We start from the raw sequence: 26,191 nt of genomic DNA, 5'->3' as shown, positions 1-26,191 counted from the left end.
ACTGAGGAGTGGGATATCTGGATCAAATGGTGGTTTCATTCCAAGTTTTCTAAGGAATCTCCATACGGCTTTCCAGAGTGGTTGTACTAATTTGCAGTCACACCAGCAATGTAGGGGTGTACCTTTTCTCCTACATCCTCGCCAACATTTAATTGCTACTTATATTCTGATAATTGCCATTCTGATTGGAGTGAGATGAAATCTCAGTGTAGTTTTAATTTGCATTAAATTTGCTAGAGATATTGAACATTTTTTTCACATATTTGTTGACCATTTGTATTTCTTTTGTGAAATGTCTATTCAGTTCCTTTGCCAATTTATTGATTGGGTTATTTGGGTTTTGGGGTATTAAGTGTTTGGAGTTTTTTATATATCCTGGAGATTAATGCTCTATCTGAGGTGCAGGTGGCAAAGATTTTCTCCCACTCTATAGGCTCTCTTTTCATGTTCATGTTCTTGATTTTTTTCCTTTGCTGAGAAGAAGCTTTTTAGTTTGATACAATCCCTTTTTTTTTTGATTCTTGATTTTACTTCTTGTGCTTTAAGAGTCTTGTTGAGGAATTCAATTCCTAAGCCAACATAAGGGTGATTTGGGCCTACTTTTTCTTCTAGTAGGCGCAGGGTCTCTGATCTAATTCCTAGGTCCTTGGCCCATGTAAGAGTTGAGTTTTGTGCAGGCTGAGAGATGGGGGTAAATTTCACTCTGCTATATATGGATTTCCAGTTTTCTCAGCACCATTTGTTGTAGAATCTATCTTTTCTTCAATGTATGTTTATGTTGCCTTTGTTTAGTATGAGATAACTGATTTTTTTTAAAATGTCTTAATTGGAGATAACTGATTTATGTGGGTTTGTCTCTGTGCTGTCTATTCTGTTCCACTGGTCTTCATGTCTGTTTTTGTGCCAGTACCATGCTGCTTTTGTTATTATAGCTTTGTAGTACAATTTAAGTTCTGCAATTGCGATGTCTCCTGCTTCACTTTTCTTGCTAAGGAGGTGCCATGGCTATTCTGGTTGTCTTATTTTTCCACATGAATTTCACTACTTCTTTTTATATTTCTGTGGATGTCATAGGAGTTTTATTAGAAATTGCATTAAATCTATATAGCACTTTTGATAGTGTCACCATTTTGACAATATCAATTCTGCCTATTGAAGAACATGGGAGATCTTTCTATCTATCTTCTAAGATATTTTTCAATTTCTTTCTTTAGAGTTCTATAATTTTCATTATACGGGTTGTTCTCCTATTTTGTTAGATAAATTCCCAAGGTTTTTTTTTTTTTTTGAAGCTATTGTGAGTGGGGTAGTTTTCCTAATTTCTCTTTCAGCTGATTCATCATTGGTATATAGGAACACAATTGATTTATGGGTGTTGATTTTATATCATGCTACTTTGCTGAATTCATTATGAGTTTTAGAAGTTTTCTGGGTCTTCTAAATATAGCATCATGTCATTGGCAAATAGAGATAGTTTGAGTTCTTCTTTTCCTATTCATATCCCTTTAATTTCTTTTGCCTAATTGCTCTGGCTAGTGTTTCAAGATCTATGTTGAATAGAAGTGGTGAGAGAGGGCATCTCTATCTTTTTCCAGTTTTTAGAGGGAATGCTTTTAGTTTTTCTCCATTTAGAATAATTTTGGCCTTGGGTCTAACTTATGTAGCATTACAATGTTGAGGTATGTTCATACTATCTCAAGATTTTCTAGTGTTTTAAACATGAATGGATGCTGTATTTTGTCAATTTTTTTCAACATCTATTGAGAGAATCATGTGATTCTTGTTTTTAAGTTTATTTATGTGGTAAATTACACTTATTATTTTTCGTATGTTGAACCAAGCTTGCATCCCTGGGATGAAACCCACTTGATCATGGTGCACTATCTTTTAAATGTGTTTTTGTATGTAATTTGCCAGTATTTTATTTTAAAAGTTTGTATTTAATTTCTTCAGGGATATTGGTCTGAAGTTTTATTTTCTTGATGTGTCTCTGGTTTTGGTATGAGGATGATACTAGCTTCATAGAATGAAATCAGAAGAGACTCCTCCTTTTCTGTTTTATGGAATAATTTGAGGAGGATTGGTGTTAGTTCTTCTTTGAAGTTCTGGTAGAAATTTCCTGAGGATCCGTCTGGTCCTGGGCTTTACTTTATTAGTAGGCTTTTGTTGGTATCTCCAATTTCATTGCTTGAATTAATCTGTTTAAATTTTCTATGTCTTCCTGATTCAGTTCGAGTAGATCATATATCTATAGATATTTGTTGATGTCTTCAAAATTTTCTATTTTATTGGAGTATTTATTTTCAAAGTAGTTTCTGATTATTATCTGTATTTCAGTAGTGATATACTACTGATATATTACTGATACGGTGATATTTCCTCTTTCATTATGGATTTTAGTAATTCGAATTTTTCTCTTTCTGGATTTTAGTAATTCGAATTTTTCTCTTTCTATTCATTATCTTGGCTAAGAGTTTATCAATTTCATTTATTTTTTTTTCAAAGAACTAGCTTTTTTGTTTTGTTGATTTCTTAAATTTTTTTTTGTTTAAATTTCATTGATTTTGGTTCTGATTTTAATTATTTCCTAACTTCTTTTACTGCTTTTGGTGTTGATTTGTTCTTTTTCTAGGGCTTTGAGTTGTAATGTTATGTTATTTATTTGTTATGTTATTTATTTCTATTCTTTAATGAATGAGCTCAATGCAATGAATTTTCCTCTTAGAACCACCTTCATAGTGTCCCAGAGATTTTTGTGTAGTGTTGCTATTCTCATTTACCTCTAAGTATTTTTTTTTCATCTCTGATTTCTTCAGCTATTGATTGGTCATTCAATAGAACATTATTTAGTCTCCAGGTGTTAAAGTAGTTTATATATTTTTATTTTATCATTGATTTCTAACTTCATTTCATTATGATCTGATAGAGTATAATATATTTTCTCTATTTTTATGTATTTGCTAGGAGTTGCTTTGTGGCCTAAGATATGGTCTGTTTTATAGAAGGATCCATGTGCTGTTGAGAAGAAAGTGTATTCAGTCATTGATGGATGAAGTATTCTGTATGTGCCTATATATGCCTTCTAGGTGGAAGACTACAAAGTGAGAAATTGACGTTAAAGTGAGAAATGACATTGGTATAATGTTTACAAAATATCATTTCCTTTATATTCAATGACTTGGGACTTGGGTTGCAAAAAATTTAGTGTTATTGTAAACTGCCTTAACATGATGCCAGTTGCTTTATAATGGTTGATCCTGGTGATCTAAACAGAGATTTTCAAACTTGGCTGTACTGTGCAATTGCCTAGAATGCTTAAAAAAGAAAAAAAACAAAGCAAGTAAGCAATCAAGAAGGCAGACAGACCAGATATGCTTGAGCCTCCTCCCCGGAGACGGAACCCAGGTATAGTCTCCCTTCCTTTCTTCCTAGCATGTCCATTGGTTTTAATTAATAGCCCAAATTGGGAGCAAGTGACTTAAGGAAAGGGGCAGGACTCCATTTCCAATTACTACTCTTCCCCTATTGTCCAGTGACACTGGCTACTCAGTGTCCATTGTCTTTACCCCTCCTAATTCAAGCTCTGTTGTTTTCCTTATTGTGCTAACATGGTCTTGCCATTCTGCCCTCTTTATATAAGCCATCTCAAGCTTTATCAGCCGACAATAAATTACTTCGACGGCAGAGTATCCCTTTATTGCCCCGACTTTCAGTGACTACTTCTTCCTCTATAATTAATTTCCTTTCATACAATAGATGTTCCCACCTGTGAGAGAAATGTGTACCCACAACGAGTTTTTAGGAAGTGCATGCTGCTGCCATTGCTAATTGTGTTCCTTGGTGAAGGTTAACAGATCTCCCACTTCGTGGAGGCAATGAAGAACAGGAGAAATCAGAAATCATTCTTCTCTACATTTCTATTTCTGCTCGAGTCATCTTTAGAGTAAAGGCAAGAGTCCAGCCTGTTAAAGGGGGGTTCTAAATGGTAGGTTTTCTGTTTTACTATCTTTTTTACACTTGCAAACCATTGTGAGCAGATGTTAGATGAGGTGCTAAATTCATCACAGTGATAAATAGCTTAATACCCAAATCACTGCCCTGGTAGTTCATATTATATTTAAATACCATCTCATTTTATGAGCATTTGCTGATGGCTGAAAAATAATAGAGTGTAATGAAAATAGAACCGATAGTAGAGGGAACTGTGACCAAACACAGAGCAGGCCCAGCGGCCTGCTGAGGGGCAGAGCCGCCCCCCACCCCCCGCGCCTGCCAGGTAGGGGAACTGTGACCACCGACAGAAAAGGCCCAGTGGCCCGCGGCGGGACAGAGCTTCCAATCACTCCTGCAAGGTAGGCGGGCCTGCGACCCACCGGCAGAAGAGGAGCAGCGGCCTGCTGAGAGGCAGAGCCGTCCCCTCCCCCTGCACCGGCAAGGTAGAGGGAACTGTGACCACGCACAGAGCAGGCCCAGCGGCCTGCTGATGGGCAGAGCCGCCCCCCACCCCCCGCGCCTGCCAGGTAGGTGGAACGGTGACCACCTACAGAAAAGGCCCAGTGGCCCGCGGTGGGACAGAGCTTCTAATCACTCCTGCAAGGTAGGTGGGCCTGCGACCCACCGGCAGAAGAGGAGCAGCGGCCTGCTGAGAGGCTGAGCCGCCCCCTCCCCCTGCGCCGGCATAGTAGAGGGAACTGTGACCACGCACAGAGCAGGCCCAGTGGCCTGCTGAGGGGCAGAGCCGCCCCCCACCCCCCGCGCCTGCCAGGTAGGGGAACTGTGACCACCGACAGAAAAGGCCCAGTGGCCCGCGGTGGGACAGAGCTTCCAATCACTCCTGCAAGGTAGGTGGGCCTGCGACCCACCGGCAGAAGAGGAGCAGCGGCCTGCTGAGAGGCAGAGCCGCCCCCTCCCCCTGCACCGGCAAGGTAGAGGGAACTGTGACCACGCACAGAGCAGGCCCAGTGGCCTGCTGAGGGGCAGAGCCGCCCCCCACCCCCAGCGCCTGCCAGGTAGGTGGAACGGTGACCACCGACAGAAAAGGCCCAGTGGCCCGCGGTGGGACAGAGCTTCCAATCACTCCTGCAAGGTAGGCGGGCCTGCGACCCACCGGCAGAAGAGGAGCAGCGGCCTGCTGAGAGGCTGAGCCGCCCCCTCCCCCTGCGCCGGCATAGTAGAGGGAACTGTGACCAAACACAGAGCAGGCCCAGCGGCCTGCTGAGGGGCAGAGCCGCCCCCCACCCCCCGCGCCTGCCAGGTAGGGGAACTGTGACCACAGACAGAAAAGGCCCAGTGGCCCGCGGCGGGACAGAGCTTCCAATCACTCCTGCAAGGTAGGCGGGCCTGCGACCCACCGGCAGAAGAGGAGCAGCGGCCTGCTGAGAGGCAGAGCCGCCCCCTCCCCCTGCGCCGGCAAGGTAGAGGGAACTGTGACCACGCACAGAGCAGGCCCAGCAGCCTGCTGAGGGGCAGAGCCGCCCCCCACCCCCCGCGCCTGCCAGGTAGGCGGAACTGTGACCACCGACAGAAAAGGCCCAGTGGCCCGCGGAGGGGCAGAGCTTCCAATCACTCCTGCAAGGTAGGCGGGCCTGGGACCCACCGGCAGAAGAGGAGCAGCGGCCTGCTGAGAGGCAGAGCCGTCCCCTCCCCCCCACGCCTGCAAGGTAGATGGAACTGTGACCACCATCAGAACAGGTCAGACCTGCAACCAAGAGACAGAACAGGCCCAGTGGCCTGAGGAAGGGTAGAGCCGCCGCCCCCCCCTCCCCCCGCGCCTGCAAAGAAGGCGGACCTGCGACCCACTGGCAGTACAGCCCCAGAGGCCTGCAGAGGGGCAGTGCCGCTGCCTGCGCCTGCTAAGTAGGCAGAACTGCGACCACCGACAGAACAAGCTTAGCGGCCCGCAGAGGGACAGAGCCGCCGCCCGCGTCTGCAAGGACGGCGGACCTGCTACCGACCGGCAGAGCAGGCCCAGCGTCTTGCCGGCGTGGTAGGCACATTGCCCCAATTGGAGGAGGGGCAGAGCCACCGCCCGCGCCTGCGAGGGAGACTTTGCAACGATACAAGACCAATATAAATATATAGGGGGAAAATTCAATAGCACAACAGTTTCACCAAGTAGAAAGGAACGCGAACAGTATGAAGAGACAAGGAAAGAAAGGACCACAAGCATTGCAGGTCAACTCAACGTTAGAAGAGGTAATAGCTGCAGCAGATGGAATGTCAGATAAAGAATTCAGGATATACATGCTTCAGATGATCTGGAGTCTCAAGGAAGACATCAGACAGCAAAATCAGACAATGAAAGATCACTTCAACAATGAATTACATAAACAAATCCAAGAAGCAAAAGATCAACTATAGGGAAATAGAGGTTATAAAAAACAAACAAACAGAAATCCTAGAAATGCAGGAAGCAATAAGCCAACTTAAAAACTCAATTGAGAATACTACCAGCAGAGTAGAACACTTAGAAGACAGAACATCAGACAATGAAGATAAAGTATTTCAACTTGAAAAGAACATAGACAGCTCAGCAAGACTGTTAAGAAACCATGAGCAGAACATCCAAGAAATATGGGATAACATCAAGAGACCAAACTTAAGAGTCATTGGGATACAGGAAGGGACAGAGTTTCAAACCAAAGGAATGAGCAATCTATTCAATGAAATAATACGAGAAAACTTCCCAGACTTGAAGAATGAGACAGAACCCCAAATCCTAGAAGCCTACAGGACGCCGAATGTGCAAAATCATAAGAGACCCACACCTAGACACATTATAATGAAGATGCCCAACATACAGAATAAGGAGAGAATTTTAAAAGCTACAAGAGAAAGGAAGCAGATCACATTTAGGGGTAAGCCAATCAGGATAACAGCTGATCTTTCAACACAGACTCTGAAAGCTAGAAGATCCTTGAATAACATATTTCAAACACTGAAAGAAAATGGGTTCCAACCAAGAATTGTGTTTCCAGCGAAATTAAGCTTCAGGATGGAAGATGAAATTAAAACCTTCCACGATAAACAAAAGTTAAAAGAATTTGCAGCTAGAAAACCATCTCTTCAAAACATCCTTGGCAAAACATTACAGGAAGAGGAAATGGAAAATAACAATGAAAACCAACAGTGGGAGGTAGGACACTAAAGGGGGGAAAATAATCAAAGTGGAAAACAAACCATGTTTAGTAACATAAATAAACAAATATGGCTGGAAGAACAACCCATATCTCAATAATAACCCTAAATGTTAATGGCTTAAACTCACCAATCAAGAGACACAGGCTAGTAGAATGGATCACAAAACAAGACCCAACAATATGCTGCCTACAGGAGACGCATTTGATAGGAAAAGACATACATAGGCTGAAGGTGAAAGGTTGGGAAAAATCATATCACTCATATGGACTTCGGAAACAAGCAGGAGTATCCATACTCATATCAAATAAAATAGATTTCAAGCCAAAGTTAATCAAAAGGGATAAAGAGGGACACTACATACTGCTCAAGGGAACCATACACCAACAAGACATAACAATCATAAATATATATGCCCCAAACAATGGTGCAGCTATGTTCATCAAACAAACTCTTCTCAAGTTCAAGAGTCTAATAGACCACCATACAATAATCATGGGAGACTTCAACACACCTCTATCACCACTGGACAGATCTTCCAAACAAAAGTTGAATAAGGAAACTATAGAACTCAATAACACAATTAATAACCTAGACTTAATTGACATATATAGAATATACCACCCAACATCAAGCAGTTACACTTTTTTCTCAGCAGCACATGGATCCTTCTCAAAAATAGATCATATATTATGTCACAGGGAAACTCTTAGACAATATAAAGGAGTAGAGATAATACCATGCATCCTATCTGATCATAATGGAATGGAACTGAAAATCAACGATAAAAGAAGGAAGGAAAAAGCATACATCACTTGGAGAATGAACAATAGGTTACTGAATGATCAATGGGTTATAGAAGACATCAAGGAGGAAATTAAAAAATTCTTAGAGATAAATGAAAACACAGACACAACATATCGGAATCTATGGGACACATTGAAAGCAGTTCTAAGAGGAAAATTCATTGCTTGGAGTTCATTCCTTAAAAAAAGAAAAAACCAACAAATAAATGATCTCATACTTCATCTTAAAATCCTAGAAAAAGAAGAGCAAAACAACAGCAAAAGAAGTAGAAGGCAAGAAATAATTAAAATCAGAGCTGAAATTAATGAAATCGAAACAAAAGAAACAATTGAAAAAATTGACAAAACTAAAAGTTGGTTCTTTGAAAAAATAAACAAAATCGACAGACCCTTAGCCATGCTAGCGAAGAGAAGAAGAGAGAGAACTCAAATCACTAACATACGGGATGAAAGAGGCAATATCACAACAGACACTTCAGAAATACAGAAGATAATCAAAAATTATTTTGAATCCTTATACTCCAATAAATTAGAAGATAGTGAAGGCATCGATAAATTTCTTAAGTCATATGATCTGCCCAGATTGAGTCAGGAGGATATAGACAACCTAAACAGACCAATATCAATTGAGGAAATAGAAGAAACCATCAAAAGACTACCAACTAAGAAAAGCCCAGGACCGGATGGGTATACAGCAGAGTTTTACAAAACCTTTAAAGAGGAACTAATACCAATACTTTTCAAGCTACTTCAGGAAATAGAAAAAGAGGGAGAACTTCCAAATTCATTCTACGAGGCCAACATCACCCTGATACCTAAACCAGACAAAGACACTTCAAAGAAAGAAAACTACAGACCAATATCTCTAATGAACCTAGATGCAAAAATCCTCAATAAAATTCTGGCCACTCGGATACAAAAACATATCAAAAAAATTGTGCACCATGATCAAGTAGGATTCATCCCTGGGATGCAAGGCTGGTTCAATATACGGAAATCAATAAATGTTATTCACCACATCAATAGACTTAAAAATAAGAACCATATGATCATCTCGATAGATGTGGAAAAAGCATTCGACAAAGTACAGCATCCCTTTATGTTCAAAACTCTAGAAAAACTAGGGATAACAGGAACGTACCTCAATATTGTAAAAGCAATCTATGCTAAGCCTCAGGCTAGCATCATTCTGAATGGAGAAAAATTGAAGGCATTCCCTCTAAAATCTGGAACAAGACAGGGATGCCCTCTCTCACCACTTCTGTTCAACATAGTTCTCGAAACACTGGCCAGAGCAATTAGACAGACGAAAGAAATTAAAGGCATCAAAATAGGAAAAGAAGAACTTAAATTATCACTATTTGCAGATGACATGATTCTATACCTAGCAGACCCAAAAGGGTCTACAAAGAAACTATTAGAGCTAATAAATGAATTCAGCAAAGTGGCAGGATATAAAATCAACACGCATAAATCAAAGGCATTCCTGTATATCAGCGACAAATCCTCTGAAATGGAAATGAGGACAACCACTCCATTCACAATATCTTCAAAAAAAATAAAATACTTGGGAATCAACCTAACAAAAGAGGTGAAAGACTTATACAATGAAAACTACAGAACCCTAAAGAGAGAAATAGAAGAAGATCTTAGAAGATGGAAAAATATACCCTGCTCATGGATAGGCAGAACTAACATCATCAAAATGGCGATATTACCAAAAGTTCTCTATAGGTTTAATGCAATGCCAATCAAAATCCCAATGGCATTTCTTGTAGAAATAGAGAAAGCAATCATGAAATTCATATGGAAAAATAAAAGACCCAGAATAGCAAAAACAATGCTAAGCAGGAAGTGTGAATCAGGCGGTATAGCGATACCAGACTTCAAACTATACTACAGAGCAATAGTAACAAAAACAGCATGGTACTGGTACCAAAACAGGCGGGTGGACCAATGGTACAGAATAGAGGACACAGAAACCAATCCACAAAACTACAACTATCTTATATTTGATAAAGGGTCTAAAAGCATGCAATGGAGGAAGGATAGCATCTTCAACAAATGGTGCTGGGAAAACTGGAAATCCATATGCAACAAAATGAAACTGAATCCCTTTCTCTCGCCATGCACAAAAGTTAATTCAAAATGGATCAAGGAGCTTGATATCAAATCAGAGACACGCCGTCTGATAGAAGAAAAAGTTGGCTACGATCTACATACTGTGGGGTCGGGCTCCAAATTCCTCAATAGGACACCCATAGCACAAAAGTTAATAACTAGAATCAACAAATGGGACTTACTCAAACTAAAAAGTTTTTTTCTCAGCAAAAGAAACAATAAGAGAGGTAAATAGAGAGCCTACATCCTGGGAACAAATCTTTACTCCTCACACTTCAGATAGAGCCCTAATATCCAGAGTATACAAAGAACTCAAAAAATTAGACAATAAGAGAACAAACAACCCAATCAACAAATGGGCCAAGGACCTGAACAGACACTTCTCAGAGGAGGACATACAATCAATCAACAAGTACATGAAAAAATGCTCACCATCTCTAGCAGTCTGAGAAATGCAAATCAAAACCACCCTAAGATACCATCTCACTCCAGTTAGATTGGCAGCCATTATGAAGTCAAACAACAACAAGTGCTGGCGAGGATGTGGGGAAAAGGGTACACTTGTACATTGCTGGTGGGACTGCAAATTGGTGCAGCCAATTTGGAAAGCAGTATGGAGATTTCTTGGAAAGCTGGGAATGGAGCCACCATTTGACCCAGCTATTCCCCTTCTCGGTCTATTCCCTAAAGACCTAAAAAGAGCATGCTACAGGGACACTGCGACATCGATGTTCATAGCAGCACAATTCACAATAGCTAGACTGTGGAACCAACCTAGATGCCCTTCAATGGATGAATGGATAAAAAAAATGTGGCATTTATACACAATGGAGTATTACTCTGCATTAAAAAATGACAAAATCATAGAATTTACAGGGTAATGGATGGCATTAGAGCAGATTATGCTAAGTGAAGCTAGCCAATCCCTAAAAAACAAATGCCAAATGTCTTCTTTGATATAAGGAGAGTAACTAAGAACAGAGTAGGGTCGAAGAGCATGAGAAGAAGATTAACATTAAACAGGGATGAGAGGTGGGAGGGAAAGGGAGAGAGAAGGGAAAATGCATGGAAATGGAAGGAGACCCTCAGAGTTATTCAAAAGTACATACAAGAGGAAGTGAGGGGAAGGGGAAAAATAATATAAGGGGGACAAACGAATGTCAGTAGAGGGGGCAGAGAGAGAAGAGGGGAGGGGAGGGGAGGGGAGGGGAGGGGGGATAGTAGAGGATAGGAAAGGCAGCAGAATACAACAGACACTAGTATGGCAATATGTAAATCAATGGATGTGAAACTGATGTGATTCTGCAATCTGTATATGGGGTAAAAATGGGAGCTCATAACCCACTTGAATCAAATTGTGAAATATGATATATCAAGAACTATGTAATGTTTTGAACAGCCAACAATAAAAAATTAAAAAAAAAAAATAAAAAAAAAAAATAAAAAGGGCTGGAAATGTAAAAAAAAAAAAAAAAAAAAAAAAAGAAAATAGAACCAAGTCTTTGGTTTTGCTTTACAATGTTCTTGAGAATATGAAAGTGTACCTCTTGTTTCTAGATCACCTTTGTGATCTTCAAAATACCTCTCAATGTCCTCTTATTTGAAAAAGGAATCTTCCCTCTACCCAAAGCTTACCTGAACCTTGATTTTTTTCTTTCATTCCTTCATTCATCTATTCATGACTCATTTGTTGAATATTCTGTTTCTCAAGACCTGCGTTAGGCCCTGTGACAACCCTGAAGAATATGTGTGCCAGCTAAGTGCTTATAACTCTTATAGCCAGGGTTTTCAGAATAACAGAATAATAGTTACTTACAAAGTCCTCCACCTCACTTTATTTTAGACTCATTTTAATTTATTAGTGTGCTATTTCAGCTAAATAAGGCAGGATAAGTGCATTTTGAAAAATGAATCTTTTACCTGAAGTTTTTAAAAATGTTATCTTTGTGAATGTTTACAACTGCAAGGTAAATAGATCCACATTCATGCAAACACAAACCTGTAAATATAATGCAAATGCACATAAGATATGTGTTGCAATGCATATGCAGACCCTTGTAACATGTCCATTTCAACACTAAATATTGAAATTCTCTTTAAAGATGCCAATAAGTTGGTAATTCATGGTAATTTTATTCTGTTCTAAAACCTTACAATAGTTCCAAGTATAACTGCTACATAATTTTCAGTGCTGATTTTGAAGCCTTATGTTAGAAATTGGATAATTACTGTGTAATTACATGGCTTTGGTATCTATGCACACTGATAGTGGCTGGAGGAGTGCTTGGTTCATTCTGTACACTTATAAATTATTCACCTGTTCTGCTGGAGTTCTTGAATTTACATTTATATATTTAAATACTATCTCATTTTGTGAGCATTTGCCCATGGCTGAAAAATAATGGAGTCTAATGAAAATTAAACCAAGTCATTGGTCTTTGCTTCACAATGTTCTTGAGATGTGAATCTCATTTTAAAATTATAATTTCTAATTTCTAGATCTCTTGGTGACCTAATCAATTCATTTGAATTTTAGAGGTTGAATGCTTTTCTGTAGTGTTTTGTTTTGTTTCTGGGACTATGACTTAGGTACAACAGATAGAGTTCTATGAAAACTTTAGAAGGAATGTCCACAGAGCTGTATTGGAAATATGAGGAGAGCAAAATGGCACCCAGTGTCTGTTGTTCTTATTTGCTTATATGGAGGGCTTCAGTAATTTTTTCCTGTTCATTACCTTCTCTACCTCTAAGGACTATTTTTCTAACATGGCCTATTGTCCTGGTGGGAACATCAATAAGGTGATTTGCCATCCCCAGCTGGAATATGAAGAGGAAGTCCACCCAATCTTAGTACCAGTATTGGAATTTGAATCTTGAGTGGAATGACAATGATGAAAAATGAAGCTGATTCATCATATAGGCTGTGCCTAGAGACATTATCCTACTGATTAGATTCCTCAAAAGGCTGTGGTATCTGTCATTCCTGAAGTTTTGCCCTTAACTTTTCTCTTAGATTCTATGTATTTTCTTATCCTTTCATCACATTATTTTGAGGGAGATGGAATCTCACATTATATATATTGTTTGCAATGTTTGCAATCCAAGAACCCTAATGAAATACGGAATTTCTGAGATAAACATAGATTCACAAAGATTTTTATATATTAGAATACACATAGAAGATCATTTAGTCCAAACCTCTTATTTTACAGATAAAGAAATAGAAACCCAGAAAGGTTAGCTGTCTTGTCTACATATCATACAGCATTTGGCAGCAGAGAGAGAAAAAAATTAGACTTCTTCAGTTTTACCAGTGTTTATCATTAGAATCAGATCCATAGATTATAAAGAGGAAAGAATTCTTAAAAAGAGAACCAGGTCCTGCTTGTTAAATTTTACTTACTGTCAGAGAATTATAATACTCTCTTCCATTTTTCTGATTTCTTGACTATTTTCCTTGAGATTTAAGACTTAGAAAAGTATGATTTTCTTAAGAAATACTCAGAAGAAATTCTGATGTGGAAACAGTAGTATACCTGCTAAGCCTACTAATTGGTTCTTGATTTCATATTGGACTATCCTCTTCAATACCCAGTCTTTCATATAATTGGAGTCAAATCTCATGTTCCTGCTTGTGTGTTCTTTCTTAGGCAAAAGCAGTTCTGTTTCCAGCTATGCTTTTCAGTCCCTTCATCATACTTTCCCCTAAAATGTTAGGGAGGAAGTGTTGCTTGTACTGGCAAAGAATGCCCAGAAATACTGAGATTCATCATCCCCAACTTCCTCGGAATCTCTCCATATCACTACCCTTCCTTTAAGGATCTCACTCTCATTTTGATTCATGGTTCGGTCACCTTTAATATTAGATTTTTATCTGGTTTTCTGAAAACTCTACCTATAGCTCCCAGAGATGAGGGTTTCTTTCAGTGTAGTAATAGGAGCTTTTTGGTTCTTTAATCATACTTTGAAGTGGGAGTTTAAAGCCCTAAGTTCATCATCCTTCCCCTGTCCACACCAATTTTCCATCACTCTTAGAAACAACATAATGACTCTTTGAAACAACATAATGACTCTTTGCATTTATTAAAATGTTCTATGACAGTAGCTATTTGGGAATCCAAGGAATTCTCTTCTATAGGTCCTTGATTCTAGATGCTACAAATGGTAATTCAGGGAATTATTTTCCACCTCATGCTATGGTCTAGCAGTGCCCCCTTCACCACTGACAAGGGAATCATTCATGTCATTTAGTCTAGTCTGATAAGAGAACAGGGAGGGAGAAGTGAGAGAAATGACCATGGCACAAAATGTAAGGAGGTCATTGCCCAACCCTGAGTGTGAGTGACACACTTGCCTTGAGCTAGTCTTTGTACTTCAGAGGATTAATTCCAGATTCCCGTCTGTAAAGTTTTATTTCCCTCAAACCACCTCAGTTTTCCATGGCTGCACAACCAACCACCTAAAAAATGAGTGGTTTAGCAAGCAGTCATTTACTTATTCATGATTCTGTGGGCTGGCAATTTGGACTGGGCTCATCCATGTGATGACTAGGCTCACTCACACAGATTCAGTTAATTGGTGGGTTTTCTAGGTATGACTGGTCTAAATGCTCTCATTCACATATCTGGGGTTCATCTGGAGTGGATGCATCACTCTGGATGACTGAGCTACTCTACTTCCACATTGTCTCCCTTAGCATGTGGTGTTTCATCTTCAAGAAGGCTGGCCTGGGTTTATTCATAAAGTTTCAATGTTCCAAGAGTGTAAGAATGGTGAAAGTAGGAATGCTAAGAAGTCAGAAAAACATGACTTCTTTTGCTCTCTACTGTCAAAGCAAGTCACAAGACCATTACAGATGAAAGGGGCAGAGTAGAAGACTCTTTGTAGGTCTTTACTCCCTACCCCCAGAGTGTGTCCTTTGGCCACACTTATTTACATTTCTTTCACATAAAAATATACTTATCCTTCCCAAATATCCACCCATCCTGCCAGTCATGGCATGGCTTGAAATCCACCATCTCATGATCTTCATCAGTGCTTGGTGCAGATAAAGTTCCTCTCATGTAGTTTTCTGGAGTTGATTACTCTTGACCTGGAGATTTATGAACTAAAATGACAAGGTCTCTTTCCCCTGACACACACAACACACGATGATGATATCAGGAGAGGGTAACTGCAAAGATCTCATACTTAAAAAAGGGAAGGATGAAGGGCAAATAGCAGTAGCTGATCCATAGAAATTCTGAAATTCAGCAAGGCAAATGTTGTTAGAGCAGCCTCCTTGACTCTTTTCTATTTTATAATGCGTTTTTTATTAATACATTATAATTATTCAGAATAGTGAAGTTCATTGTAATATATTCATATATGCATATAACAAAATTTGCTCCATTTCCTCCCCTAGTACTTCCCTTTCCCTTCCCTTCTCCCTCTCCCTGATTTCCTTCTTCTACTCTTACTCCACTGGTCTCTTATACAGAAAAATTAATTGGTATATTATACATAGGTGGTATTCACTGTGATATATTCATACATGCATATAGAATAATTTGATTGATTTCTTTTCCCAGTTCCTCCCCTTTCAGTCCCCTCCTTCTCCCATCCTCTACCTCTATCTCAGTAGATTGCTTTTCTATTTTCATGAGATTCTCCTTTTTTAAAGTCCTTTTTTCCCTCTCTCTATCTTCCACATATGTTGACTCTCTTCTTTTTTGATAGAGTTCTTTATTTTTAAATAAGAGGCGGCCTGTGAATGCAGCTGAGTACATTAGCTGCTTTCTGTCCATAGAAAATTTGAGGACCAGAGAGCTCATTTTGAATGGTTTCTTTTCCTTTTAGTCCATTTCGTCAGTGCTTTTTAAAGTAGAAGTCTTTATTTTTGTGGGTTTCCTATGTATCTTACTGGGGTTCACTCCATTTCCAAACATCATATTTATAAATACTCTGAGAAATATTTCTTTTTGCCTCTTTCTGCAAGTCAGAATATTAATGGGCAATGCCTTTAACATTCTAAAACATATTTTTGCTAATTGAGAAAATCTATTAGTTATCATCTAAAATTTTTCCGAGGTCTTATTAAAGAATCTTAGAGCCACCTGCTTAATTTGATATTGATCCTGAGGCCAATTTATATTGGTACATTATAATTATGTATAATAGGATTCATTATGCCATATTTGTACATGAATATAACATAATTGGATCCATCTAACTCTTCAGTACACAATTATTAAATTGAGAAGTTCTTGCTGGCTGTAGACTAGGGAATATGAAAAATTTTTATCTTCCAATTCAGCAAATCCTAAGATGTATAAGCATGTGTGTATATGCACACACACACACACACACACACACATTTACACACATATAACAGCCTGATTTACAAATATGTTTTTAAAAAGCAGTTTTCTTAAAGATTGGTAATTTATCTCTTTAGTTTGTATCTCTCTTCATGCACTTTATTGTATATAGATAAAAGATGCCAATTTGTACTTTCAATATTCAGCTTGGGAATTTTAAAAGGCAGATCCACAAGTTTATTAGGTATACATTCTATCTTCCCAATGACCACAGGTGATAGCTTTGTCAGTTGTTTCACCATTGCATTATATGTTTTGCCCTTTAGCTGGTCTTCAACAATTTTCCCATTGCTTTTTTAGTCTCTACAAAAATTGTTCCAATTGCCCATCCAGCCTATTTTGTTGCCCAGTCTTCAAGGAAATGCCACATATTTTAGGTATTATGTTACGGCAGCTTCTGAGTTTAATACAGAATGTTCTATATAAGCCAATGATTAGTTAGGAAAGTGAAAGTTCAAAAGGAGGATTTGAAGTTTCAGGTAAGTGTGTCACTAACCAATTGTATTTTTAAGCATTGATGCAGATGGACAAGTTGGAGCTCTGGAGGACCTGAGAAGTCGAGCAACACTAGTCATTGGCATGGGGCTGCCAGGGAGCTGCCCCCAGTGAAATCCATGGGAAGTGATTACCTCTGTGTAGCTAGGGCTGTCATTGAGCGTCTGGGAGTGAACCTACAGCAGCTGCTGCTTAGCAGAACCTGTGGTATGGAAATGAATTGGACATGGAGCATAGAAAGTGAGGGCGAGCTGGGAACCATTGGGAGCACTGTGTCATCTGTTATTGACCACATCAGACCTCCAGAGAGTAACAGTCCCTGTTCCACGTCTGTAACTCTAATCTCACATAAATTCCTCTTGGCTGACTCTAACTCAAAATCATATATAAAGGGGAATTCTGGGAACAGAGTCCTCATTTTAACAAATTGACAATGAAATAATCCAGCTTAATCTTATTCCTATCTTATGCCATTAATTGTTACTACATGTACACACAATTAGAAAATTCAGATGCTCTTGCTTGTTAATTTCCCCCAATTGTCTAGTATTTCCTTCCTTTTTCATTATATAGACATTAATTTTATATAGCTTATCCTTCTTAATAAAGAAAAATTAATATTCTTATAAGAGCAGTATTGAAATAGCCCATCGAATTAAATAGCACCAACACTGGGTTTCTGTATGCTATGTTTTCTCTGTTGGTACCCATTTAATTCTGGATTCACAAACAGGAATGTCAGAAAGAGCCTCTTACTCTATGCTAATTGAAAATTAAATTATTTTACAGGGACATTTTCTTCTTTCCTCATACCTCTGGGAGAAACCTGTACTTATTTTGTTATAACCATTCCTTAAGTAATCTAAAGCATACCAGGGAATTTGATGCTTTCCCCTGTTTTCTTTCTTGTGGTGAAGATTCAACCTCCACTGAAGAACATCTTCCCACTTCTGGAGCAATTTTTGAGAAACATAGGCTTCAAAGGACCTATGAAGATATGTAGTATGATTCTGGATTTTGTACATGAGGAAACTGTAGACTGGGGTGGCACATGATCCCATAAAGTAGGTATTATCATTTTATTTTCCAAATGAAGCAACACAGGATACCAAAAGTTAAACAAATTGCATTGAATCACACAACCAATTGGTGGTGAGGCTGGACTGGTACCCAGATGAGTTTGAAATAGTCTTTTAACTAATCATTTCACTGAATTCCTGGGCTACCATTTCTACTCCTGACATGGCTAAGTTGTGTTTTGTATGCTACAAAGGATCTACTTCTGAATGCCAGACTGAGGGATGGAAAGAGTAAAGGTAAGCATTTTGGAAGTGTTCATGACTCTTCTCCTGGTGAGAAACCTTCTGTGCAACTTCTGAACAGGTATCCATACAACAGCCTCCTTGAGCACTGCCCTGTCACTGAGTTATTGGGCCTCTAGGGTCTGTCTTACTCTAACCATGACTATGTTTGATGGTATCTTATATTTCTTCTTTGGTCCTGGTGCCTATATTAGAGTGGATTGTTTATTTAAAGTCTCAGGTAACACTGATGCTAGAATCGGTTCAGCAATTCCCTCAGAAAATTTTGTGGAATCTGAAGTTTGAAACAACTGCCCCCTTTCTGAAAATAGCACATTCTATTTTTGTAATGACCCAACTAGTTTCCTCTCTATAGCTCAGATTATGAACTCTGCATTGGCAGGTATTCTATTTTCCATCTTTGCCTCCCAGGATTGACTCCAAAAGTGTATTCATAAGTATTTACCAGAGTAACACTAAGGACATTCTCAATGGGAGTCAGTCTGGTGGTATAATAGACATAGCGTACTTGGGGTCATATGCTGTTTTGAACCTCCTTATTCTATGTGCAAGGAGACTGAGACCAATGTTGAAATGAATAACTCAAAATGAATGACACATATATTTTAACAGGATTGAAAATAGACTTCTAAAATCTATTCACCTATAGAATCTTTCTATGACAACTATTTTTCAACACTTTTTTTTTTTTTAGTTAAGCAAGTCTGAATGAAATGATATCAAGTCCACCACTTCGAATTGCTTGAACTATTGACTGTTGGTGTTGGCGAGGGAGAGGAGGCAGATAGAAGGGCCTGGAGTCATACCTGCTGCTCTCACCCACTCCATCCTGAGCCTCCAGTCCCTGGGGTTTCCAACCTTTGGAAGGGTTCCATAAAATACAGTATGAACAACATTGCACTGCATCGGACTAATTTTCTCCTTGAGCTTTAAAAATAGTCCACAAAAGGACAAAATAAGATTGCATACACACAGCCCTCCAACCCTGCTGCCCGTGGCCCCCCCTCTGAGCAGGAAGTTGTCCACTTGGTAACCCCCACAGGGATGAGGAGAGTGAGTGTCACTTTCAGCCAGCAGTACAAAGTGCCCATTCTTGCACTCTAACCCAAGGCAGTGCAGCCCGGCGGGTCTCCCAGGACACATTTGCAGGGCTGTATCTCACAGGAAGTAGTGCAGCTCTTCAGAGATAAGTTTCAGTGGGGAACAAAGAGGGATTTTGTTCACTGCCTTGAGAATGATGCATTGAACCTGGATGGGGCTTTTCAATTCATGCAGCTGGAGACAAGGCAAGAACGACCCAACCTGCTCCCTTCTCCTTCTCAGTTCAGCAGAGTAGTTTCCAAGTCATCCTCATCTTCCCTTCCAAAGAGGTCAAGAAAGCATTCTCTCTTCTTTTCTATACTAATCATTTCTGCTACTCTACCTTCTGTGCTCCTGGAAATCAAGAAAAATCGAGCATTTATGATTGTGTTTATTTCACATAGTTCCCTCTTTGGGGGAATCTGGGAAGTATATAGCCTGTTGAGGATATGGTACCCCAAATCATGGAGGTCACTGTTAAGGGTTTATGAGCCTAATGCTTCTGGCAAAGTACTGCAGCACAATAATGTTATAATTTTGTTTTTTTGGGGGGGGAGGGGGTGGGTGGGTTGTGGTGATGGTGAAGATTCAAAACAGACAGACTTTGGTTTGATGTCCTAATTCTCCTTGACTAGATATTTGACTTTGACTTTGGGTAATTTGCTAACCTCTCTGCACCCGACTTTTCTAATTTGCAAAATGGGAATTAAGGTGTTTCCTACTTGTGTTTTGTAACTGAAGACCTGAATCCCAGAGAGGTCGAGTGTTTTGCCTGATGTCCCAGAGCAAGCTAGTGCGAAGGATTCCTGAGCAAGGCTTATTATGTGTACTCAGGAAGCAGAACTGCTTGTGCAGCAAACACGGGATTCAGCTATGTGTTGCTGTGCCAGCCTTAGAAGCACCGGCCTGACCACATTTGACTTTCCAGAAGCTGTACATTTCCTGTGAGATAATGAGGTGTGGTATGGAGGTAGGCAGGATTTATATGGCAGTTAAATGTAGTTTGGTATAAAAAATATGATTGCATTATTCACTGTGGCATAGCAAAGATCACCTCTGCCCTCTCACTTTTGGCTGGATCAGCAGATGTAGACCACGATTAAGGAAACACTGTCAAATATTTCTTGAGAGTCTCATTTTCCTCTTACTCTCCATTGCCTGCAATGCCCTTGCCTCTGGGAAAAGTGGCAAAATAAACATGGCTGGTCTTATTGGCTTTGTCCTTAGTGCTTGTAGGAAGTGATTCAGGAATTCAGATTGGCCTTGGGGGTAGATTGTCATCTTTGGCATGCTACACATGGAAAATGGATTTGCTAAAGAGAGAGAGACTGAGAATCTCCATTCAAAACAAACCAAAGTCTTTTGGATTGCTGAGTTCCATGTTCTGGGAGGAGAGATCGCTACCCCCTGAAGCATCCTGTCTCATTTTCTTAATGTTTTTACTGTTCACAGAAAGCATTTTCTAATAATCAGAGAAATTCCATGATGGCTTGGAGAAAATGTGGAGATTATGAGCAATGAGTCTCAGGAAGGGATTAAACAAACTAAATGCTCCCTTTGCAGGGAAGCTATCAAGGGGATTCCTGCATGGAAAATAAGTAATCCTGGATGTAAATACTAATTCAGCCATTCCTAACCTCCATAAGTCTCTGTTTCCTCAGATGTAAAATTAGGCTAATAATGCTTACCCTGTTGTGTTTTCCTGGGATAAAGTGAGGTACTGTATATAAAATGCATAGTATATGCTAGGTCCTCAACAAATGTAGTTCTCTGCCTACTTCTTTACAGGCATAGATATTTGATCTTTGAGTAAATGCCTTTACCAATGCGGTTGATTTATAATGGATGAGGTTTCAGGAACCTGTGAAATGAATGGGGAAATCATTTCAGGAATAGTAATGTGCTGGTATTGAATGAGGTCAAGCCTCCACATTGCAGAATGATTCATCTCAATGGTCTAGGTCAATGTGGAGTCATGTGATTGCTGTGGCACGGAGAGTCTTTGTTGATGGAGAGAGCTATTTATATTATTAGTAATATTAGTTGTGATGCCATGGACTTGGGATAGATTTGCTGAGAGTGAGATCAGTGAGTTGCAGAGTGAGATTAGAAGAGTTTGAGTTCTACAGATCCTTATGATCTCTGTACTTAGAATAATCAGAAAGAAGAAAAATAAATGGTTGGGAAATAAGATAAAAATGTGAAAAATTAGAGCTTATATTGCTGTAACCAGGATACTCTTGGGCAAGAAAGGGAAATGAGGTAACTTACATATATGATTTGAAACCCAAGTATTTAAGAAAAAGGATATGGTCTTAGGCAAAAGGAACTGATATAGTGTAATCAATATAATAGTAACAATAGAAGGGAAAGGTATATTGACATTCTTATATAAAGTTTTCATGGGCTTCATAAGGAAAGAAGGCAGAGCAATGTGAGAAGGAGGTAAGAGTAGGAAAAGATTTAATTTCTCATCTCCTACATGGCAAGTACAATATTTGATATGAATTTAAAAATTTAACTAGAAAACTTGCTAGGTAGGTATTATCATCCCATTTACAGATAAGGACATTGAATTTTAGAAGTAAGACATTGTTTAGCATCTCAAAGAAAAAAAAGGAGAGAATTTGTCTTTGACATATTGTGTGTGTGACCCAGAGCCTGTGCTCTTTCCATGATGCCATGTTGCTTCTGAGCTACATAAACCCATAGACTGGCCAAAGGTTCAGGACTGATGATAGTCTGTGGACATGTGGGCAGTCCCTTGAGTGAAAGAAAAGGATGCTCTCTTCCCATCCTATGTGACTAAATTGCAGATGGCAAGGGAAGGGTGAAATCCAGCTTCTTTTTGGGAAGAATTTTTCTCCTAGATCTGTGTTCCTCAAAGAGTATTCCCTGGACCACTGCTGGTCTATAAACTGTAAATGGTCTATGATGAGAAAAAGACCTTGAGCCAAGCCAAAATTGGACCCTTACTTCACATCATATACAAAAATTAACTCAAAATGAATCAAGGACATAGGCTCTTAGAAGACAACATACGGATAATCTTTATGGTATTGGCGATGATTTCTTAGACATAATACCAAAGCCAGAAAATACCAAGCCAGAAAGAAAAAGCAGATGCTAAACTTCGTCAAAATTAAAGACTTAATTGCGTCAAAGGACACTATCAAGAGAATGAGAACACAGAAAGGGAGAAAATATTTGAAAATCGTATATTTGATATGGGTCTGATATCCTTAATATATTATATATAATATTTTTGAGATGACCCGGAAGCATTTTTGGGTACTGTGGGAAGCTCATAGAAATCAGGACAACACGGAGGCATGTCCCTGCTTGACCATCTTTTATCTAAGGAGACCCACTGTCACAAGATTTGTTTTTCAGCCCTGGAATGATTTTTGTTCCTCATCTTGGCTCTATTTTCTTTCGCCTCCATCTCTGAATGGGAAGGAGAACTGGACCAAGCCCAGTGCATTCATAATTTGTAGCACAGTACTCTATGAGGAGAACACCTTCTTCATTCTTTCACAGTTTCTGGAAAACGTCTCGACATCCAGCTTGCTTTGTGGGTCCCAGGGCTCCCTGTGATTTGGCTTCATGGCTTCTGTAATACTTCAGTTTCTCATGACCCTGACTATAAATGGTCAGTCACCTCTTCTTTCTCTAATGACAGCCACAAGGACTTCTGAGGCCAGGCTTAGCACTTCCATAGGTCTTTGGCATTTTCAAAGAGCGAACACTCATAGGTTTGCCAGAATTCTGCAAAGGAAATTTAAAACAGGCATCCCTTCCCTTCTGAATGCCCAGTTTACAAAGGGCTAACATCCACAGAAGCTTGGCCCGTGCTGGGCAAGTTGCTGGGCTGTGTTCATCCTCTGTGGGCCTTAGAAAGGGAGAGTTTCCCTCATTTTTTTTTCTTTTGGTGGTGTCATAGGATAAGGAATTTGTGACAGGGATTGGGAAATGAGAGAAGAGATGTGTCTTTGAGAACATTTTCACAGGCATGGCTTGATGGCTCTGCATCATAGAGCCTGGAATTTGTGAATCACAAATGGATTAGAAAACTGGCTCTACCATTTAAAAGTGATCTTTTATATTTCCCTAGGCAAATTGCCTAAACTCTTTAGGCTTCAGTTTTGTCATCTACAAAAATGAATTCATCTTGAGGAGTCATGACAAGTGCTAAATGAAAGAAAATATGGAAAACAGTACCAGCATTTGCTGACTTCACTTTTATTGAGTACTTGCTATGTGTTTTGAAGTAATAACTTGTTTCATTACAGCAATGTTAAGGACACTATTTCAGTCACCACTGTATGGATATGGAAGTTGCAACACAGAATAAAGGAAGAATCCAGTCCAATGCTGACAGCTAGAAAGCCTCTGGAATAAGGAGTTATACCTGGGTAATCCCTTCCTGGTGCCCATGCTATAAACATTAGGTAACGCTGCTCTCTCAGGTATTTTTATTTTCATAAAAAGGCTGAATTCCCACCACTGTGTGGTGTTTTGGGAGAAAGAAGAAGAGGTGTTCCTGATGTTTCTGAAATTCTTGAGGTCTTGCCTTAGTGGAAAGCACTATTCACCTGTATGAACGCCACGGCTCATCTGGACTTTTGTGGGTCCTGCTGGAAATCCAACTTGTGTTCATAATTATGTTGCTATGGGAAAACACATTGGTTATTACAGAGAATAGGTTCACACAGGACATTTTTTACTAGAACCTACGGTGGTAGTAGTGGTGGTGTAGTAGCAATTCTCATTCTTAGTGAAGGGCAATATGTTTAACATCTCTTTTTGCTTTCTTAAATTGCTTTGCTTTAGATGCAGAGGGGAAGTGGAAAACTGGCTTTGGTTTTCTTTTCTGAAAGCAGAAAAGAATGTAATTAGTGGGAAATTTACTTGTAATCTTGATCTTCAAAATCTTCCGCCCTTTTATTCCATTAAGATTGTCTTTTTTTTTAAGTAAAAAAAAAAAAAAAACTCAGCACAAATAGTCAGGCTACTAAGTTCTCTTTAATGACTGAAGCTAATAAGAAATGGCTCTGGTATTTCATCCAGCTTCTCAAATAATGGGTCTGTTGTTTTGATCTCAGAAGTGTAAGGGATGCTTTATATTCAGGGATGGACGTCCCTGTCTCAAGCACCTGAGAGACTGCATTAGATATTTGAAAACCATTTTATACTGTCCCTTCCCTGAGTGTGAGGCCATTGAAGCTTTGATGTGGTTAAGTAATTTAGTACAATCATGTAATAGATTAAATTAGATTTCAGCTTCCTTGCAAGTTTTGAAGCATGCACATGAAATGAGTGCATCCATAATTTTGCAGCACTGGGAACATTTTCCTTTTTTTCTATTTTTCTTTTTCCACAGCAAAGTGCTAGTAAAGGAGGCATCAAACACCCTTCCCTTAATCTTGAGTAGAAGCAAAGAAGAAATAGCTGAATTTCATTCTGACATATTCATACCTGAGTGGGAGAAAAGAAATGAGTGTGAGGAGGAACAGAGAGAGAGATTTTCTAAAACAGAGGGGAAGAAACTGTTTCATTTCCCATACAATGAGTGTTGGTTATATGGTGGTGCTGGTGGTAGAGGGGAGGAAAACAGACTTTGCAAGAAATTCCTCAATAGATCTGAGTTTTAATCTTGAGTCTGCAGTTTCTTTGCTATGTAACTTAATCTCCTTGAAATCTGTTCCATTCTCCCTAAAACCGAAAATACAATATTAAAGCCAAATTGCTACTGTGGGATTAAACGAGATGATTTAGAAAAAAAAAATGCCTGTCAGAGTGCCTCTAAGTCTATACTTAACAAATGATTTCTCCCTTTTTTTGATTCTAGTCAGTTAACAAATATGTATTGAATATTCATTTTTAAACACACTGTTTTAGATGCTAAGTATTATATTGAATAAGACATATCAAACTACCTATCTGACATCTCCAATTAGAGAATTTAGAGACACCCAAACTTAAAATGTTTCCAAATGAACTCAGGACATTCACTTTTGCTAGTATCCTCTAGCATAGCAAAGTACTCCTCCTTTACCTGGTTGTCCACACCAGGAAACTAGGAATCATCCATGAAACCTCCTTCTCATTCATCTCTCATAATGAGTTGGTCACTAAGTCCTGCCAGTTTTCTTCTAAAATCTTCTCAGACCCATTAATTTCAAACTTCTCCACTTTGACTCTTAACTGTCATGTCCAAGTAACACTACTTCTGTCCTGAATCACAGCCAAAGCCCTGCCCCTCTTCTTCCTGTGCTCACGGTCATCTCTTTCCCTCCTCTTCTTCTTCTTCTTTTTATTTTTTATAGTTTAAATGGATACAACACCTTTATTTTATTTATTTATCTTTATGTGGTGCTGAGGATCAAACCCAGGGCCTCACACATGCTAGGCAAGCTCTCTACCACTGAGCTACAACCCCAGCCCTCCCTCCTGTTCTTTACAGAGCTTTCATGAACAGAAACCTTACCATGTTAATCCCCACAAAATCTGTTTATCACTGTGTACCTGGTACTCAGTGTGAATGCACTTCACATCATAGCAACTCATTCGATATTTGCTGAGGGCATGTTCCCTTTCCTCAGCATTGATTTAGCTGTTGTATGAGGAATGAAGTGGAGGGGAATGAGAGCACATGTGTAGGTAGACATAGAAGATGAAGGGAACTGAGAAGCGAAGAGCTAAGGATATTCCAAGAAGGGGAACATCCTGGGCAAAGTTATGGACTATGCTGGAAGGAAAAGTTGACGCATTCTAGACCTCTAAAATTTTAGTTCAGTTCTATTTTTTTTAATTTTAACTGTTAATAGTTGCCCCCTTGTGTACCTAATTCAGAAGTCAGGCAGAGATT

The sequence above is a fragment of the Marmota flaviventris genome, chromosome 10 (genome assembly GCF_047511675.1).
Source record: "Marmota flaviventris isolate mMarFla1 chromosome 10, mMarFla1.hap1, whole genome shotgun sequence".
NCBI lineage: Eukaryota > Metazoa > Chordata > Mammalia > Rodentia > Sciuridae > Marmota > Marmota flaviventris.
The sequence above is the reverse complement of the archived record's forward strand: the minus strand, read 5'-3'. Positions refer to the sequence as shown.